This window comes from Oryctolagus cuniculus, chromosome 17, assembly GCF_964237555.1.
Source record: "Oryctolagus cuniculus chromosome 17, mOryCun1.1, whole genome shotgun sequence".
Taxonomy (NCBI): domain Eukaryota; kingdom Metazoa; phylum Chordata; class Mammalia; order Lagomorpha; family Leporidae; genus Oryctolagus; species Oryctolagus cuniculus.
In genome coordinates, this window is record NC_091448.1 from 43,235,050 (window position 1) to 43,249,630 (window position 14,581).

The window sequence follows — 14,581 nt, forward strand, 5'->3', positions numbered from 1 at the left end:
CTCTCTGCTATGGCCTGGGAAAGCAGTAGAAGATGGCCCAAGTCCTTGGGCCCCTGCACCCACGTGGGAGACCCGGAAGAAGCTCCTGGCTCCTGGCTTCAGATCGGCGCAGCTCCAGCCGTTGCGGCCAACTGGAGAGTGAACCAGCAGAAGGAGGACCTCTCTCTCTCTCTGCCTCGCCTCTCTCTGTGTAACTCTGACTTTCAAATAAATAAATAAATCTTTAAAAAAAAAAAGATGAAATATTAAGTAACAACTCTGGTAGCATGTGCCAAAAGTGATGAGCAGGCAAGTTTGAGAAACCCTGCCTGCCTCTCGCAACACGTGAGCGATGAGGAAGGCCAGCGGCTTGGGCGCCGAGTGCCTGGGAGGGAACGGCGTCTTCTGCAATGCCTGGCAGAGTCTGTGCACGCACGCATGCACACATGAGGCCTTCGGAGTGGCAGTTTCTTTCCGGGACAGGCAGGCAGGTTCCTACAGGCTTTGCCCCAGAGATGGGAGCGTGTGCGTGCAGACGGCCACTGCCTTCGCCTGCAGCAGCAGTCAGACCTTGAACCACTGGCTCTGCTTATGCACAGCTCAGTGTGCAATGCTACTTAGAGGATTTAAAAGCAATTATCAGAGAGACAGAGAAAGAGAAACAGAGGTCTCCTACCCACCAGTTCACTACCCACGGCGGGGCCAGGGCTGAAGCCGGGATCTGGGAACTCAATCCAGGTCTCTCCTGTGGGTGGCGGAGCCTCAACCACTTGGGCTGTCACCTGCTGCCTATCAGGGTGCGCATGAGCAGGAAACTGGATTCAGACTGATGTGGGACGCGGGCTTCCTGCCTGGAGTCTTAACTTCCAGGCCCAGTGCCTACCCCAGTCTGGGGGATGTTAGCTACAGGGAAGCAGCCCAGGGGGTTGGCAAAGCCTGATTGTTAGATCTGTTTTTCATGCTGTTTGATTTCCCATTTTCCAAACAGTGGTTTCCAGACTGCTGGGTATCAGGGTTGCCTGGGGAACCTGGTGGACAACAGGCTCGGCACTCGTCCCTCACCCGCTCACCAACGTCATTTGTTCTCCAGGCGATATGGATTCCAGCACACACAGTGTTGGAGGTGGTTTAGGTGCTGGGTGCTGGCTCTGGATGCCCTGTGGAACCCTCGGGGCAGCTGTTAACACTTCTGAGGTCTGGACTGTCCTGGAGACTGGGCTGGGGCCTGGAGCCTGGGCCCTGGGGTTTTTAAAGATGTTCCACGGGTGATGCTGCTATGTGGGCAGGTGGAGACCCACTGACTCTTGGGGAGACAACAAATGCACGGCTCTTGATGAAGAAGCAGAGGGACCCACGGGCACTTGAGGAAATCAGCGTGGCTGTAGGGGACATGCTCACGTCTGAGCCCAGGTTTCAGAGAGCCTCTGTGACAACATGGCTGCAGAAGGCAGGAAACACCAGGCGAGTGGGAGAGCGGCCCTGGCCTGTGGGCAGCGGCGAGTGGGTGAACGGGTCCAGAGGGCTCTTGGTTTGCTCAGAGCGAGAGGAACAAGGGTGCAATAAGCCCGCAGCTCCATCAGGCCACACAGCCTGAGCCCTGGGAGGTGGAGGGACTCGGGCTGTTTTCTGTGAGGCCCCTGGGCAGCACGCACCACAGAAGCTAGAGCGAGAGGAAGCAGGCTGCGATGGGCAGAGGCAGGGGGAAGCTCCAGCCTGAAGCACAGGCCGCTGTAACGAGACCACCTGGACTCATCCCCTGGGGAACCTGGTTGCCCCATTGCAGGGCTGTTGCAGGTCAGTTTCAGGGGCTGTGAAGGAGCATGGAGGCTCTGGAAGACTGTGGGGAGCAAAATTGCCCCAGCTCTTAGGACCTTAGGAAAAAGTGAGTTCCTGAAACTATGGTCTGACGAGCTAGAGCTCCATTTCCAGGAACCTTCCAGAAAGCATTTGAAGCAGCTGCTTTGTGAGCGCGTGTTGGGCCCAGTCTGGTTTCAGCAGGGCCATGCCTGGCTCACAACCCTGTTCTGGTACCAGCAGTGGCTGGCCAGAGCCCTTCATGTCATCGTGCTTCCTAGAGTGAAGCCAAGCCTGGCTCAGGGAGGCACCCAAGAACGTTGGTGAACGTCCTTGTAGAAAGACAGGGACGTGGGGCCCAGAAGGAGCTACAGCTGTGTGTCTGGAGTAAGCGCACCACTCGGCCCCAAAGCAGAGGGTCCTTTGAAATTTGACAGAGGAGAGAGTCGGGGGACAGACACACCTGGCTGTTCCCTTCCTGTGTCGTGGCAGCACCTCGGATAAAGGATGTCTCTGAAAGACCCAGGCCGGGAAGGCTGGGTGACCAGCAGGTTTACACCGAGTGCAGGGCGAGGGTGGTGCGGTGGGTGGAAAGCTCTGGTCAGAAAGCCTCCAGAATGGATACCTTGAAGGTGTCCCCTTAGTGCAGTGTCAAGAGTGGCCCCAGGGATCCGCGTTATGGCACTGAGACATAAGCCACCACCTGCAACACCAGCAACTCATATCAGAGCTGCTCCACTTCCCACCCAGCTCCCTGCTAATGCGCCTGGGAGGGCAGTGGACGGTGACCCAGCTACTTGGGCCCCTGCCTCCCACTTGGGGACACCCAGGTGGAGTTTTAGGCTCCCAGCTTTGGATGGAAGAGCTCTCTCTGTCTCTGTCACTCAGAAATAAGTAAAATAATTTTTTCTTTAAAAAGTGGCCCCAGGAATCTTAGCAATATGAAGGCTGATCCTGCAAGTGACATCCTCCAGGCGGCTCAGCCAGGGAGTGGCAGGTGTGCAGGACCACCCAGGTTTGATGTTGTAGAAAGGACTAGGACTTGAGTTGCCGTTGCGCTTCAGGTAACTGCCTGGAGGTGTGGCTGCTGACCAAGCTGAGGACTCTCGGGCCAGCACACAGGCGGAGGCGTAGTGCTCAGACACCATCAGGGCTCCCCACGGGACCAGCCAGGCCCTGTCTGGGTGTGCTCGTTCCGAGGGCTGCACTTCATTTTTAGCTTAGTTTGATTAAACGAGAAGTCATTATTCTGAAAGAATATCTTAAGGCAGCAAAATGGCAACTACAGATTTGGGAGTCAGTGGGGTTGCACTTGGGGAGAGGTGTTGATAAAGCTGTGGGCATTTTGGGTACAGAGATCAGAGGGATGGGAGGAGAGTGGCAGTCACCCCGCCACGGGGATCCACAGCAGAGGGGCTGCCTGGCCCCCTCCGGCCCTGCCAGGCCAGGCACTGCCGCTGTACAAGTGCTCACTTGGCGTCCTGGGCGCAGCTTCCCTAGGAGGAGCTCAAGGCTACGTGAAGCTCTAGGGTACAGAATTCAGACCCAGGGATTTGCCAGTTACGCAGCGGAAGTAATGGCAGCGTCGCCCCGCCCTCCCCCATGCCAGGCACTGCGCTGGTCACTGCTGACACTCATCAGGCCTTCCCGCTGGACTGCACTCCTTCCTCCCGGGTCCCATCTACGCCTGCTTGCAGCCCCCGAGGCAGCGTGTAGGCCACTTCCGTTGCTTTGGAGGCGGGGCATTGACGAGGCTGTGGATTAAGTCATCTCCTTATCAGGAGGCTCCACGGTTTTCATCACAATGGTCCCTGGGCTGGACGCCTGGCTGGCGCTGCCGTGTGCCCTCCTAAGAAGTCTCTGGAGATTTGAGAATTGCTAATCCAGTTTTGAGGTAGAGGAGCTGAGAAGCAGGTGGGCTGCTGCCGACTTCATGGGAATTACTAAAAGCTGCCCCTTAAAGTGGACCCTGCCAGCTGGGATGCCAGGCCTGGGGAAGTTGTCTGGGCTGGGTTCTGGTTGCCACGCCTTCCTCCTTGCCTGGTGCTTAAACCCAGGGCCCAGACTGCGCAGCCGTGGGCAAGGGCCCTGGAGGATGGGAGTGAGAAGTTGGCAGAGCTGCGCAGCTGGGAAGCGGCAGAGCTGGCACTCCAAGCTGGCCTGCTGAGGCTCAGCGCTTGGGCGCCGGGGCGGAGGAGAGAGAACCGCGCGCCCGTCAGCACCATCCGGTGCGGCCTGCGTCGTCTTGACCTTGCCTGGGAGACGGGGCAGCTGTCCTCCCTGTGGGAAGCTTTCCCTAGCAGGTGGAGAGAGGGTGGCCCCTGTGGCCCCCAGGTGTCCTGCTGCTGGCTCTGAGAGTCGGCTTCCAAGGAAGACGTCTGTAAGAGCCAAATACCTTCACACCTGGCACTTTTCTTGCACATCGTTGTCCTTTTCTGTTTGCCAATTTTAAGTGGACTCCCTCTTCTCCCCGCCCTGCCAGCCCCGGGGGCAAAGACAGGAGTGTGGCTATGGAGAGGGGCGGGGCCCGCCTGGCCCTGCTCAGCCTCACAAATGGTCATTGTTGGCCTGTGGCTGACCGAGTCCCTTGTCAGGAGCTCTCCGCGGGCCGCGGGCCAATGCCCGGTTATCATTCTGTGCTTGTCCACAGCGCTCGCCTATTCCGGGCTCTGCCTGCAGGGCCTGCATAGTCACCGCCCAGCCCTGGCTTCAGTACCCGGGGCCGGGGTGCAAATGCAGGAAGCATTCTGCGGCAGTCTTGCAGGCGTCCACTTGAGCCGGCAGAGTGGCTCCCCGGCTCTCTGAGAAGAGTCGTCTGCCTGGCGGTGCCCATCTCTTCTGCAGGAAGGCGAAGCTGGCACACAGAGAGGAATACGGCGGCGAGTCCCAATTACTCATTGGCAAGGGTCCCAGCAGCTCATTCTCCCTGTGTGCCACGCCCTGTGCCGAGGGCTTCGCTGGTATTTGCTTTTTTTTTTTTTTAAAGTATTTATTTATTTATTTCAAAGGCAGTTACAGAGATAAACACACACACACACACACACGCACAGATCTTCCATCCTCTGTTTCACTCCTCAAATGGCCACAACAGCCAGGACTGGGCCAGGCCAAAGCCAGGGGCCAGGAACTTTTTCCAGTCTCCCACATGGGTGCGGGGGTTCAAGCACTTGGGCCATCTGCCCCTGTTTCCCAGGTGCATTAGCAGGGAGCTGGATTGGAAGTGGAGCAGCCGGGACTCAAGCAGGCACAGGGGGTTAAGCTGCCACCTAATCACCAGACCCTGGTGTTTGCTTTCCATCCCACAACCCTGCCAGGTGGGAACCGTTCTTATTACATCGCCGATGAGAAAACTGTCTCTGAAGACAGTTCTGAGAAGCAGGCGTTTGGTACAGCGGTTAGGCCACCGGTTGGGATGCCTGCATCGCACGTCAGAGTGCCTGGGTTCAAGTCCCAGCCCCACCCTGCATTCCAGCTTCCTGCTATTGTGCACGCTGCGAGGCAGCAGGCCACGGTCTGGAGGCGAGGGTGCTACCGGTGTCCCGCGGGTCAAGGCCAGAGATGCTGCTAAAGATGCTGCAATGCTGGGGACGCCCCCGTGACAGTTTCCTGATTGTGTGAGATTGAGAACCTCTAGAGAGAATTAGAAGCCATCTTCAGTCTTTCGTCCCGTTTGATCTCACTAGCCTCCGCTGAAACCCGGCTAGTGTGTGTCGCACAGTGGGTTCCGCTGCCACTTGGGGTGCCCTGGGTTTGAGTTCCACTGTGCTTGTGAGCCAGTCTCCTGCTGATATGCACCCTGGGAGGAAGCAGATAACAGCTCAAGTGCTTGGGTCCCTGCTACCCACAGGGGAGACCCAGATGGAGTTCCTGGCTTCAGTCTGGCACTGCTCTGGCTGTCATGGCCAATTGGGGAGTGAAGCAGCAAATGGAAGATCCATCTCTCTGTCTCTCTCTCACTGAGTTCCCCTCCCTAACCTTTAAAATAAATACTGAATACATAAACCTATAAAGAAGAAAAAAAACCTGCTGGTGGTCACTGGCGCAGATCTCCATCTATTCCTGGGTTTCTTCTTGCTGGGGACATAGTCGGACTTCACTTTCCTGCCTTCTCCCAGTTAGGCGTGAACACGTGACATGTGTTGGCCAATGAACACTATGCAGGAAGTAATTTGGCACTTCAGGGCGGAAGCCTGTAGGAGCTGGGGTGACTCGCCTTGTTCTTCCCCTGGTCTCCAGTGCGTGCAGGTATATATATGGAGTTGGAGGTAGGGGCAGAGCTCCCGGTCAATGCACGGTGAGGCATCACCTTTGGTATTCAACTGCCGAGATTTAGGGCTGATTTGTTGCCATGGCCTTGCCTGTCCAGTCCCGCCTAATGCGCTCTAAGTAGACCAGAGGTCAGGAGAAGCCGAGATCTGGAGCAGGCAGGTGGGGAGGTGGACCCTGTGGCTAAGAGCCCAAGCATCCCGTAGTGAGGAGACCCGAAGGGAAGATCAGAGATGCTGACTGATTGCCTTATGAAAGAAGCAGAGGGAGCCAAGAAGCTCGGGCTGTCCTGTCTGGACCTCTCTGCTTTGTGAGCCCCACGCCAGGACCCAGCAGCTACGCCAGACCGTGGGGCTGTGGGATGCTGCCTGGGTCCGCTGCCTGGGTCATGCTTACCAGGCTCAGCAAGTGGCTTGCAATCCGTTGCTGGGTTGGTTGTTTTCAGAGCAAAGTCTACCTTTACCTTCTAGGGCTGCTGGCAGCATCTGGTACGGTGGTGTTTGTGCAGTGAGTCAGGGAGGGGGTGCTGCGGCGGGCTGCAGCTGGGGGCTTGAAGAGTGGGCACAGGTGCACAGGGCCTGGGCCCGGAGTAGAGAAGGCCTGGGTGCTGCTCACTCTTCTCTGCATTCCAGATATGCATGAAGCACCCCAATCACAAGGGACTCTGGGAAGCAGGAAGGTGCTAGCGTCTTCCCTTAGTGGGTCCCAGACAGCGTCTCGCCCCTGCCCCTCCCCCACCCGCAGCCCTTCTTTCCTGAGCAGGTGGGACCTTCCTGTGGAGCAGGTGCCCTTGGGAAGGGCTGTCCCTGCACAGGAAGTGCTCTGAAGCCTCATTAATTCTCATCTCCCTCGAGGCTCCGGGGTGATCACTTAGTGCCAGGAGCAGACATGCTGGCACAGAGCCACGCCGTTCCCAGCACTGCGGAGCCAAGTGAGCTTGACTCATGCTGCCTGGCACCTCGGCGTTCCTGTGCTCGGGAGAGCTCTCCCTGCCTGCCTGCCTTCCGCGAGGTGGGCCTGGGAAGGCATCTGTCCCGTAAAGCCAGAAAGCAGGGAATGACAAGTTCATTCCCAGCCACTCAGTTCAGGTCTGCAAGGAGCTCTTGCCTGGAGGGGGTTGGGGTTGGGGGCCGGTGAGCACCTGTAGCAGGAAGGTGCAGTGGTTAGGATGCTGGGTGAGAGCCCTATGTCCCGCATCAGAGCGCTCGCCTTGGGTTCCAGTCCTAGCTCTGCTCTTAGTCCCAACTTCCTGCTAGCATGAACCCTGGAGGCGGCAGGTGATGGCTCAAATGATGGGGTCCTTGCCACTCATGTGGGAGACCTGCATTGAGTTCCTGGCTCTGGGAGATTAATTCCCTGGCCATTGTGGACATTTGGGGGAGTGAAATAGCTAATGGGAGAGAATGCCTCTCAACAAGACAACGCAACAGTTCAGATCCTCTGGGAGCTGCCCGGCTGGAGGGCCTCCTCTCACCTCCCTGTTCTAGATGCTTCTGGGCTCAGCTCCACGTTAGCTTGTGGGCTCCTGAGTGCACCCCACCTGCCCAGCCAGGCGGCCTCTGCCTGGTCCCTTGGGCTTGCGAGCCCACGTGTGCTTCCTGTGGGTCTCCTTCCACAACCGTCATTAATCCAGGGGGCTTGATTCTTCACCCAAGAAGGCGCCGGCAGGCCCTGCCTCAGCCGGGTGGTTCCTTCAGGTTCATCACTGTGCAGAGAGGCAGTACTGGAAGGAGGCTGCGACTCTCGCTCTGAGGCCTAGGTTTGAATCCCAGCCTTGCCACCCCTTGGCTGTGATCTTAAGCAAGGGACTAGTCTCCTGAGACCTGGCTGTCTCGTCAGTGCAATGCAGATGGTGGCAGTACCCACCTCGGCAGGGCTGTTGTGTGGCTGTAACGAGATGGTATGTGTTATGTGCACAGTGCTTCCACCAGTGCCAGAGCACCATAAGCTTGCTCGCCTTGTTTCTCCCATTTTGTGCCAGGTATGGATGTCACCAAGGGGTGGCATCAGCCAGGCCTCCTCCCGGTTCTCCCACGTCAACAATTGATGTGTCTTCAGTCTTGCTTGAAGCACCATGCTCATCTCCTTCAAGCCTCAGCCTGACCCCTGTGGGAGGTGTCAGATCGTGTTGCCAAACAACCCCCCAAACTAGGCGGAGGCATCGCTGTTGAACCCCCAAACTAGGTCCACTCGCCCGACGTGGAGAAAGCCAATCCTTGACATCGCGATGGTGGAAGAAAGTGGGTGTTCACTGCACGGCACAGAGCAAGGAGCCGTGCAGCTGTGGCCTGCTTCCCGGGCTCCCTGTGGAGTGAGGGGTGAAGGTTCTTATAGAATGAAACTGAGGCCGAGAGGTGCGTGATCAGCTCGTGTCCAAACTCCTGGTTGGTCAGTGGTGCTCGTGACCTTCCCCTGATTGGTCGGCGATGCCATGCTCTGTAGGGAATTTATGGTGGCCAGGTGGGCTCCATTTGTCTGGGGGTTACGTGAAGGTGGCAGTGACATTCTGCCAGGACCTGGACCTCCCCTACACAAACCTCCCCGGACAGCACTGGCCATCAAGGTTCTTATCTGTTGGAGAAGTGAATGACTCCTTGAGTTGGGTGATTAGAGCCTTGTAGGGCCAGCTGGACCACTCCCTCAAGTCAGTGAATTCCTTGTGATAAGAGACGGGCAAGGACACCTTGGGCTAAGGGGGACGGAGGAGAGGCTGGGTCCTGCTTTACATTTTAGGAGCTCAGTCTCAATCCCAGACCTTGGGGACCATCCCAGCACAGCTTGGCTGTGCACATGGTTGGTTTTCTTATTTTTTTTTTTTTCTTTTTCCAGAAGATAACTGCCTTAAAAAAAAAAAAAAGAATCCTGCGTGACACACACAGCGTAACACTGTGTAGCGTGAGGAGCTCCTAGCCCCCACCCAGGCAGCGTGCCTTCCTGCTTGCACGCGTCCTTCCTACCCTATCTGTGGGCAGACAGGCATCTAGTGGTGGGTATTAGGAATCAAGAGCAAAGACACATTTTAAAGATGTTGTTCCCTCCCCATCAGAGACAGCGCCGGAAGGTGGTAGCAGAGTAGGAAGTTCAGGTTCTGGGGTCTGGTGGGCTTTGGGCCAGTGTGGCCTTGGCCCCTGCCCTTGGCGACTCTGGCACCTTCTCTCCCCTTTAGCGTAGGAACGAGACGGCTTACACCTCCACTGTGTTGATTGTGAGCTGTAGCTCAGTGTGGCTGCTTAGCCAAGCCTGCTGTTTATTACTGGTTGTGTGCGTTTGCTGTGGCGCTGACAGCTGCTGGGCGCTTGGTTGCATGGATGTAGGTGAGTTCATCCAAGCTGCCTCTGAGGTTGGGTGCTTTGGTTGTTTGCTGTCCCCTGACTGGGGACTGGCAGCTGCCCTCGGCAGTTGGTATTTGGTATTCTTAGGGGTTTTTGCAGCCAGGAGGCTGCCCGGAGCCCTGCTGAAGGGCAGCCTGTGTGTCCATCACCCAGCCCCTCCCCGCAGCCTGGGGTTTTCTCTGCAGTGTTCTGCTTGAGCTCCCTGGGGGACGGTGCTTTGGGCTCTGCAGGTGTCATGGAAACCCCCCAGCCCTGCCCAAGCCTGGGGAAGGAGGGGAAAGCTTTTTCATAGCCAAACAGGCATTTCCTGCTGGCCCCCAGCTGTGGGAGAAAGCAGCCCCTCTAACTCAGCGAGAAGAACCCCACCCATGCACCCGCCCACCCCACACCACAAGGTGTGATGGCGGCCAGGCAGCTGCACCGTGTAATAGACGCCTCTACGGTCATGGAAATGTGTGGTTGGCTTTTTCCAGTGGGATCGCCATTAGCCTGTGTGGCTATGAAGTACCCAAACCGGGCCTCATCTTAATCTGGTTAAAAGGCATGGGAGGTGTGGAGCACGGTGCCGACGGAACATAGACTCTCGTGGGTGCTCTGTGTTGACCTCGTGTTCTCTATGTTGATCGTGTGTTAAAATACTTCGAGCAGGTTTGGTAGGTCAGATACAGGCACGCACCACGTGCTGATGTTCTGTGACCCGTGGACTGCACGTACCGTAGGGTCCCCAAGAGGACACCCTGTCGTGACTCTGCAGCCATCGAGTTACCTGTTAAAATAAGGGCTGGGCTGTGCGACGCCGGGCAGCCACCACCCCAGAGACCAGAGGACAGCGGCGTTCAGGTGGCCACACGGGAAGAAGGGCAGACTCTAGTGCCACACACGGAGGACTTGGAAAGGGGGAGTTGGGGAGGCTGTGAAACAGGTTCCAGGGTTGATGCTGATGCTGCTTTCGGGGAAACTGAGGCCTGCTGCTCCGGCCGTCTGCCTCCCTGCAGCCAGTCCACGTCAGCCTGAGCAAGCCCTGGGGTCGGCCACGGACTGGCAGCTAGCTTTTGTTCACCAGAACCTGAAAAGGAAAGGAAAATGCACTTCAGATGGCAAACGTGGGCTGGTTGCAAGGTGAGGAGGTGGCGGGGGCGGGGAGCTGGTAGGGTGAGGATCTCAGTTTCTGTCAGTTTGCTCTGAGATGTTTGCACAACAGAATTGCCCAACGACCCGTTTCTTAGAATGCGTCCCGGCATGAAGTGACACGTGACCATGCGGCCTCACGACTCACAGCATCTGTTTCTTCTGACTTCTGGAAAACACAGAGCTCCACCCGGGGCTTCCCTTGGGCGCCTGTTGGACTGCGCTGTCCCGGAGAGTGTGGGCCGGCAGCTCCTGCCTGCTCCGCCAAGGGCGAACCCTGCTTAGAAGGGCAGAAGGGCAACTCTCCCGGGCACCCTCCTAACCCCCCGGGCCTGCCTCTAGGTTAAGGACCAAGTGCCCTGGAGCGGAATGTCCACCATGACAGCCACCCTGGTGACTGGTGACGTGTCTGGGGACCGAGCAGCAGGAAGTCGCATCCCCAAGGGAGCTTCTCTTGATGTGCAGTGCGTGGTTTTGAGTGGACTTTAGAGGTGAGGACATGGGCATGACAGTGTCACGCTGGACAGAGAAGTCCTGAGCCCTGGCTGGAATCGTGGCTCTGGGTGGTTAGAATAATGGTGCCACGGATGGGTTGTCTGTGCGGGGCACTTCATCATCCCCTGAATTCTCCCTCCTGTCTAGCAGGTGCCATGATACCCATTTTACAGATAGGACCACTGAGGGCCTATGTGGTAACTTAGTGCCTAGAGTCCTGCTGTTCAGTAAGTGGCAGGAGCTTGCTGTGAAGTCCAGGGGAACGGCATGGGGTGTGCCCTTGTCTCCACCGAGCCCTCTTTCCTGTGTTCACCAGGTATTGCTGTGAATTAGAACAGCCCCACAAGGAGGCCAGTGTGGAGAGGCTGGGCAGCCAGGCCTGAGGCCGCTGTGGACTCTGCACAGAGTGGGCATAGCCCAGTTTCCTCCTTCCTGGGTCAGGCAGCTTTTAATGACTGAACAAATACTCAGAGGCCAGGGCCCCCACTAGGCAGGTGTGCACTGGGACAGGAGGGTCAGGGCCCATGAGGGAGGCGGGTTTGGTGTGCAGGGGTGGAGGTCATCCTAAGTTTTGGGGGCCTGCAGTGGATGGTGCCCCAGTATCACACCTTGCCCACCCCGCCCCAGCTGTGCACTCAGGGCAGTTGGGCCGCTTCTGTCTCCACATTGAATGCACCCCAAACACTCGCTCCCCATTGGCCGCACCCTGCCTGGAGATAACTCTGGGGTGCCTCCCCACCCTGACTTTCCATCCCTCTTCCCGAGGCCGTGGGTTGTGGCGGAATCGAGAGTCTGGGAAGCCGCCTCTGATGAGCTTGCGTGGGCTGGAGTGGGGTCTCCCAGCTCCAGTTATCTCAGCGGCTCCTGGCACGTCTCTTTCCCCCTCCGAGCCTCAGTTTTCCTCGGCTGTGAAAGGGGGGTGTTGGTGAGGAGTGGTGAGTACTTGGCGGGGTCAGGGAAAGGCCGTGGTCCTATGTGAGCCGTCATCTTGTGTTGGTGCAGGGACCGGTTTCAGACACGGTAGACTGGCAAGAACGCGGAAGCCAGAGGAATCCAAGCCTCACTACTGAGCTGCTGGCCGCAGCCTAAGGGAACCTCCCCGGGCGGCGTGTCCTCGTCTGTGCAGTGGGGGCTGCTGGGAGCATTTGAGTGAGCCGTGTGCGCCTGGTGTGCTCACCGCGCTGGCTCTCTGCTGTTGGCTTTCCTGAGCGCCTGGGGCTGTGGCTGGGCTCCTGGAGGGCTGCCAGGGCATGCTTGTCTAGTGTCTTTGCAACGTGTGTGTGCGCGTGTTCCGTTCTCCGGCTCCGTTCTCTGCATCCTGCGGTGCTTCCCATGCCCACTTCTGAGCCTCAGGTTCTCATGCGCTGAGTGCGCACAGTAGGCTGGGTTGGTATCTAGACATCAGTCCGTTCATTTGTGCGTTTATGTTGTGAAATGGAGCATAAGTTCAGAAAAACACCCAAACGTGAAGTCCAGCTCAGGGCTGTCAGAGTAGACACCCTGTCCCCACATCCACTCCAAGGGAACGGGGACCCTGCCAGCAGCCCACAGCCCCCTGGTGGTGACCCCTAGCCCTTCTGCCAGAAGTAACCCGGCTGACTTGCACAGTGGTCGCCGGCTTGCTTCTCAGCATGCTTGTCTGTTGCTCGTACGCATCCCTGAACAGCGGCATTTAGTGTGGCTCATTGTTGGAGCTTTCTGTAAGAACCCTACTATGTATCATCTTCAGGATCTGGCAGCTTTTGATGACTGTTATGTTTATGAAATCCACACGTCTTTGTTGCCTCTAGTTGTGCTTCATTCTTTTTTTTTCTTTTTCTTTCTTTTTTTTTTTTTTTTTGACAGGCAGAGTGGACAGTGAGAGAGACAGACAGTGAGAAAGGTCTTCCTTTGCTGTTGGTTCACCCTCCAATGGCTGCCGCAGCCCGCGCACTGCGGCCGGCGCACCGCGCTGATCCGATGGCAGGAGCCAGGTGCTTCTCCTGGTCTCCCATGGGGTGCAGGGCCCAAGCACTTGGGCCATCCTCCACTGCACTCCCTGGCCACAGCAGAGAGCTGGCCTGGAAGAGGGGCAACCGGGACAGAATCCGGCACCCCGACCGGGACTAGAACCCGGTGTGCCGGCGCCGCAAGGTGGAGGATTAGCCTAGTGAACCACGGCGCCAGCTGCTTCGTTTGTTTTCATCAGCCCATTCACTGGTGAGCACGGTGTTTGTACCCATTCTCCTGTGGGTGCCGTTTGGCTTGTTTACTGCTTGAGGATATTACCCCAACATACTGTGCTCCTTGTCAGGCGCGTCTCTTGGTAAGCCTGTGTGTGTGTGCACGCCTGTGTGTGTGTGCATATACTTTCTCTTGGGTGTGCCTAGCGGGACACTCACTGCCTCCCCGTCCATCTTAGGTGAGCAGAGGGCACAGGTGCATGTCCGCTGGCCTCCCCGCGAAGCTTTGCTTACTGTCCTGTCTCTGAGCACCTCGTGGGGACACATCCCTTCTCTGGGTGTTGCCGGGCTTCCAAGAGCTGCTTCTGCATAACCCCAGCGGGTGGAGCAGATGGGAGAGGCTGGGGAGGAGACGAGGTAGACCCGACCGTGTCGGGGCACAGTCCATTCATCACAGCCCTCCGCAGTGGACCTGGGCCTTGGTCTCTGCCCGCCACGTTTCCTCCCGAGTGGCACACAGAGTGGAGAATGGTCAGGAAGGCCCAGGCCTCACCGCGGCCCCTGGCTGCTGCTTGCAGTGCTGCTAAGCGCTTCATGTGTCCCCCTGACCAGAGCAGAAAGGTCCCATTGTGGCTCTGACGCCGTTGCCATAAAGCACTTTTTGTTTCCTAGCAAAATTCCAGGTTGCAGGAGATTAGCAAAGACGCAGTCCCACAACTGGTGGCCACCTGCCACTCCCACTCGGGAGGCAGGCTCCGAGTTAGACCGCTTGGCCAGCCCGCACTCAACTGGGGTGACCCAAGCGCAGACTGCCTGGAGAAACAGGGTAAGACGTGAGGAGTCGTTTTTACCACCCTGGAATTGTCATCTCATGTGAATATGTCAGTTAGGGTTTGTTCGGCTCCATGTTACAGAAAATCCAGATAACGCTGGGTTTAACAAATCGGGTTGTTTTTCAGGAAGTCATGAGGCAGGCTGGCCGAGGATTGCATGCTGCTCCTTCTGGCTTTGAGCTTTCTCGTCCTCAGTGCATAGCCTCATGGGCTCAGGAGGGCTGCCTTATTGATAGGTGTCATGTCTGCATTCCAGCAGCCTCTTCCTGTAAGCACTGAGGTTTCCCCTTACATTTCATTGGCTAGAGCTGGATCGTGTGGTAGCCAGTGTGTGCCAAGGAGCCTGGGAGCTGCGCACATGGTTATTTTGAAAATCAGGATCCTGGGGGCCAGCACCGTGGCGCACTAGGTTAACCCTCCGCCTGCGGCACCGGCATCCCATATGGGCACTGGTTATAGTCCCAGTTTCTCTCTTCCAGTCCAGCTCTCTGCTGTGGCCTGGGGAAGCACTAGAGGATGGCCCAAGTGCTTGGGCCCCTGCACCCGCATGGGAGACCCGGAAGAAGCTCCTGGCTCCTGGCTTCAGATCAGC

The 14,581-nt window shown here is 57.4% G+C and overlaps 1 protein-coding gene and 1 long non-coding RNA gene across 3 annotated transcripts in view; both read left to right on the forward strand.

Moving 5' to 3' along the window:
* The window catches only part of KSR1 (kinase suppressor of ras 1), a 155,655-nt gene that overhangs the window by 38,868 nt on the left and 102,206 nt on the right, over positions 1-14,581 (forward strand). The gene's annotated exons all lie outside the window — the stretch shown is intronic.
* LOC138846169 (uncharacterized) overlaps positions 1-14,581 on the forward strand; it is a 34,946-nt gene that overhangs the window by 5,940 nt on the left and 14,425 nt on the right. The window contains exon 2 of the long non-coding RNA XR_011383603.1: positions 1-14,581. This exon is cut by the window's right edge and continues 14,425 nt beyond it. This is a non-coding gene — a long non-coding RNA (uncharacterized lncRNA).